The following is a 5,790-nucleotide window of genomic DNA, read 5'->3' as shown; positions in this document are numbered from 1 at the left end:
CGGGGCAGGGCAGGGAAGAGGCGGCGAGGCCCCGGCTCGCCTTACATGTAGGGCCTCCCCCCTCCCCACGCAGGTGCCTGCTCTGGGCCGACCAATCTCCACTCCTGGCTGCCGACAGGTGTGTCCCCCGGGCTCCCATAGGCCGAGAGGGAGGCAGCGCCGTGACGCGGCAGCAGGGCGGGCGCCAGGCCTACACATTCCTGCCCCCGCCTCGCCCAGCTCGCCTGCCTGGCCAGGTTGAACAAAAACCAGAGCAGGGAGCTTCTGCAGGGGCTGCAGTGGAGCATGCGAGCCAGCGGCTGGGAGGGTCAGGCAGCAGCTCCTGTCCAGCCCTGGACACCGCCTCACTGGACAAGGAGGGGCATGGACTGGGGTCACCGCCGGCACCCTCTGCCTTCCCCTTTGTGGCTCCAGTGACAACCCTGCCCCTCGGGGTGGTGGGCCCCCCTTGACCAAGGGCAGAGGCTGGACCTGATCCGGCGGCTCCAGGCCCCCAGCCCCCAGTGGTAGTAGCAGTGGAGGGTCTGCTTTACATGGGACTCTCCCGGGTACCCCCAGCCCCCAACCATGGGCAGGTGGGCCCAGAATCAGGCCGTGTGTCACACAGACCCGCCCGCTGGAGGAGCCAAGCTGCTGGAAAAGGGGCCTCCCTGCCAGGTTGGGGGACGGCCTGGTGACTGAGGCCTCAGGGGAGCCCCTGGACTGTGGGTGCAAGGTTTCGTGTTGGGGTTGGAAGGGCCTGGGGGCCTGTGGCTGCAGGGTGGGAGGGACGGGGGGACACGCCTGAGGGCATCGTGCTCGTTCCCTGTTCCCAGCGGAAGGGCCTGTAATGAGACAACAGTGATCCCAGTAATTAGTCCGACCGCAGAGACGTCCCAAGGCCCAGCTGCTCCCATGAAGAGCCCCGGCAGCTGTGCTGGGAACTCCCAGTGACGAGGGCCGTCCCTGGGCTGCCCACACTCAGCCTTGCTCTACCTGGGAGTGGGGCTCTGTGGCCCAAAGGCCGTCCTCCAGGGGTGGACGTGACCAGAGGGCTGAGTCGCCATCATAGCAGGCTCTCTGGCAGCTGCACGACTCCCCACCACACAGGGGACTCAGAGAGTGTATGGCCCTCAGGAGCCTCCATGGGCCTGGGTCACTGGGATCGTGGTGGGAGAACCAGAAATCCACCAAGGGCCCTTCTAGTGAGGCGATGAGTCCACTGCCCCTCTGGATGCCCCCAGGCTGGTCCACTCCCAGCCTGCAGAGGGGGAACAGACAGGAGCTGGTCTAGTCCTCCTGGGCCTGATGCAGGGCATCTGGGAGCCAGTTCCTGGGGTCATCGGTGACCCCTGACCCCAGCCCCTCCTCTGGATCGTCAGGACGCCCGTCCAGCCCGCTGCCCACCCAGGTGTCCACGTGGTGTGTGTGTGTGGGGGCAGGCACTGCGTTTTGGGGGGACCAGGGCATTGCCGTTGAGTGGGAATGGGAGGAGGGGCTGCTCGGGGCCGACCCTCTTCTCAGGCTCACACCCTGCCCTCCTTGGATGCTGCCTGGTGGGGCCACACGTCGGCGCCTCGGGGATCAGCCCAAAGAGGTCAGGCTGCGGCCGATGGGCTCGGCGATGCCAGACTTCAGAAGCTCCCAGGAGGACGAGGGGCGGCCAGAAGGAGCCGTGGCCGATGTCCTCTAGGCCCCCTGGAGCCAGGACAAGGTGGAAACCAGCAGGGCCCTGCTCAGTTCAGCTCTGCCAGGAAGGAGTGTGAGCTGGGGTAGGGAAGGCCCCTGGAGGGGTGGCCGAGGGGCATGGCCCAGTCCGAGAAGAGGCGGAAGCCACGTCCTCCGAGGTGGGGCTGGCCTGGCCTGCCTGCAGACTGAGCCTCTTATCATCAGTTGGGACCCTTTCCCACCAACTCAGAGGCTCCACGCAGACTCGGAAACACGTGGTCAGGCTGCGACCGTCTCAGTCAGAGCAAAAGGCCACGCGGTTTTCTGTGGGAGGTTTGCTGAGGCAGCTCTACCGGGCAGCCGCCCTGGGGTATGGGGGCCCCTTGTCAGGGGCCCCTCTGCCACTCCAGGCAGTTATCTGGGGAAACCCGAAGTCCTGGTGGGAGGCTGCCCCAGCCCGCGATTGGGATGGTCAGGAAGCAGCTGGGCTTCCCTGTGTGGAGGGTGGCCCAGAAGCAAGTGCCCCCAGGGAGCAAAAGCCCTTTTGACCATCCCCCTGGCTCACCACTTTCAAGAGGACAGTTTCGGCCTGGCTGACCGCTTGCACCCTGACCTTGCAGTGACCGTTCACCACTTGCCTCCCCTGTTCTGCCTAAGTTCCAAGTAGAGTAAAAAATGATCCAGAGCGAGACAGAGCCTTATGCTGGCACATGGCCGAGGGGTCTCGGCAGGGTTGGCAGGTGTCGTATACCTCAGTTTCAAACAGATGGTCAGCTGAGATGTTCCCTTTGCCCCCATAGTCGTGGCAGGCAGCTCCTGCCAGCACAGTCTGGGCCCGAGGATGCCTGGCACCTCTGAGCTCTGCTGATGGCCGCCTCCAGGCCCTGAGCTGTGGTGGTCACTCCTCATGGAGCACCTGTGGCTGCAGCAGGACCCAGCTCCTGCCCCTTGCAGAGGCCCTGGTCCCTCTGGGGCAGCACTCCCCAACCCCTCAAGGGTATGTGTGGTCAAGGCACTCAGTGGGGCTGGGCCTGTACCTCTGGCCTCATCCAAGGGGAGAGCTGTGCTGGTCCTGCTGGCTGGGGAGAGCCAAGTGCCCAAGCTCTGAAGGGGCAGTGTGGGGCCACCCCCTCAGCACACCAATCCCACGTCATCTTAGCCCAGTGGACAGCAGCTGTGCTCGGTGCCAGGATCGCAGGAGAAACCCGTGGCCACCAGACGAATGTTCCGGCCCAGCCCACCTGCTGGTGCAGACGTTGCCATGGCAGCAGGAGGGGGCGGGGCAGGTGAGACCGGCTCTCCAGGGACAAATGCCACCCCTATGCCTGGGGACACAGTTGGGCTGATGGTAGAGCTGGTGGGAGAGCTAGCCCCCAGCCCCTCAGCCCTGGCTGGGGCCAAGGCCTTCCTGCGCGGGGCAGGCAAGACAAAGGGCCATTGTGCTGTGGCTCTGGCTACTTCCTGCATGGCGGCCAGCCACAGATGGCTGGAGGGTCTCCGAGCCCCCAGGGCCTGGCCCTGGCCTGGAGGCCTGGCTGATGAGGGATCCCAAGGGATCGCCTTCCCACTGGAACAGTGCCAGGGCAAGGGGAGAGCCCTGGAGCCCCTAGACCCCCAGGAGCCTTGGACCCAGGGCTGGGACCTCTCCCAGCAAGCAGCCAGCTCCTGGCTCCTAGGGACACAGGCTCCGAGATGCCCTGCTGGTCCCTCCACTTCTGGATGGGACAGGCCACTTCTCCTCTGCACAGGCCCAGAGTCTTCCTACAGGCACTGGGCTCCTCTGACTCACCCAATGGCCACAGCAGAGCACACACCTCAGGCAGCCCCACATGGACTCCACTTGGGCAGCCCTCCATGGTGTGGGGGGCAAGCTGTGTCACTAGCCCCTCCCTGGCACTCCACCAACTCAAGGGTGTGGACTCAGACTGGGGAGGGGCTGTGGGTCTCTCCCCTGCTAGTTTTGCCTTTGGCCACTGTAGTCAGCACTGCCCCAGAACACAGGCAGCTTCATGTCAGGAAAATGGGAGCGGTCTAGTCACAGGTCCAGTAGAGCAGGACTAGTGTTTGGGGTTCAGACTTGGAGGTTCTGCCCAGGAAAAAGGCTCTCCCCAGGGGCACCCCTCTGCCTCCTCGGGGACCCCTCCCCACCCCTCCCCACTCTGAGTTGTCTGATGCGGCAGAGCCCCCTTCCCACTTCAGCAGGAAGGCCGTGCAGGGGCTGGGGGCTCGCGGGTGGGGGTAGGGCTGCAGCAGCGCCTGCACCCCTGACCTGTCCCTAGTCTTGCTTCCTGCTCCCGATCGAAGGGGCCAGGTACCAGCCTGCCCAGGCCACTCCCTCCCACTCCGCTGACAGGTGAGCACAGCCGGCGCCTGGTGCAGGACGGTGGGTCCTGCCATAATTGCTGCACAGAGAGGGGTGCAGCCTGCCTGCCGATCTATCTTTCCGTCCCTTCTGGCTTCAACTCCTCTCACCTGATCCAAGGGCCCAGGACCCGCTGGCTGCCCCCAGTTCAGGATGAGAGGATTCAAGCCCCAAAACTCAGACTGCTCTCACTCAGAGTCCCACCCCAGCCCCGCCGACCTGTCCTGGAGGCCTGGTCCGCACATGAGGCCTCATATGTGCCCACAGAGGGGGCGCAGTTAGCCCACGGCTGGAGGCTTCTCTCTGGCCCTCCCAGACAAGTTCTGGCCCTCCTCACCCTGCTCGCCTGCCCTGGGCCCTGCTGTCAGGTCCCAGCATCCAGGCAGGGCCTGGCAGCAACACCCGCAGGCCGTGCCTGTGCTATGGCCTGATTCGACCTTGACCTTGACCCCCTCAGCCTGTGACCTAGAAGTGCCTGTGTTGTCCCAAGGGCTGTCTCCCTGAGGGCCACACTCAGTCACAGTGTCTAGAAAACGCTGGGCCAGAAGCCTGAAAACCCGCATCCATCATTCTTAGAGACACTGAGGTCCCCAGCAGCCTCTAGTGGGCCAAATCCAGTGGTCTATCCTGGGGCCTCCTTGACCTGGCCTGTCGGCAGCTGGTCACTGCTCAGAGCCTCTGCTCCACTCAGCCTCCAGACCCAAGGCACCCTGGGGCTGCCCATCTCTGAGAGCCAGTGGGCAGGGTTCTAGTGCTCTGGGAATGGAGGGGGCAGGTGCAGACACCCCGACATCTAGAGACTGGGGAGGACCCAGAGCTGTGGAGTTCAAAAATATTTCAATTTAAAGTACAAGACAAAGTGGGAAGGTACAGTTTAAGTGGTGGAGCACACGCTTAGCATGTGTGAGGTCCTGGGTTCAATCCCCAGCACCTCCATTAAAATAAATGAAATAAACCTAATTAACCTCCCCAAAATAAATAAAAGATAAAATACAAGACAATAAGAAAGAAGGCCCTGCTGGTGGAAAAACTTTGGCCAGGTGAGCAAGGCCACGCCCCCGTGAGAGCAGGTGACAGCAGGAGCCCTATCTGATGTGATGGGAGGGGCTGCAGCTCTGGGCTTCCTCCCCAAACCCTTGACCCTGGTCCAGCCCCGAGAAAAACTTCAGACAAACCACATCAGGGCACGTTCCCCAGACATGTGGCCGGCACTCCTGCAAAATGCCCAGGTCACAAAACAAGGGACGTCAGAGGAACTTCTCAGCCAGAGGAGCCCGAGCACATGTGTTGACAGAACATCCCGTGGGGTCCTGGATGGGAAGAGGACGTGATGGGAAAGTATGGAAATCCGAGGGAAGGGGACCTGAGCTCAAGGATCTGTGTCAGTGTGGGACCCTTGAGACTGATGCAAGATGTTAGCAGTGGGGGAGCTGGGCGCAGGTCTGCGGGAGCTCAGGACCATCTTTGCAACGTTTCCGTACGTCTGAAACTATTGGAAATGAAAAGTTCATGTAAATGTATTTTGAAGGGTCCCACTGGTGACCTTGGCAGACGTCCCATCAGTGTCTGGGGACAGAGCAGGTTGCTGTGGGGGGAGGCAGGACACAGCTGGGGAAGGGGCTGGGGACCTCTGGGTCTGACGTCACCTCTGACTCTTGGCTGAAGCCACGAGGGAGGGCTGTGTCTGAGGTCCCTCCTGTGGTTGGACTTGGCTGGGTTCTGAGAACTTGGGGGTCCCTGGGGCCTCCAGTCTGGTTTGGCCTGAACGTTCCTGAGACCCT

Source organism: Camelus ferus, chromosome 13, assembly GCF_009834535.1.
Source record: "Camelus ferus isolate YT-003-E chromosome 13, BCGSAC_Cfer_1.0, whole genome shotgun sequence".
In the NCBI taxonomy this organism is placed as follows: domain Eukaryota; kingdom Metazoa; phylum Chordata; class Mammalia; order Artiodactyla; family Camelidae; genus Camelus; species Camelus ferus.
This window is presented reverse-complemented; position numbering follows the sequence as displayed.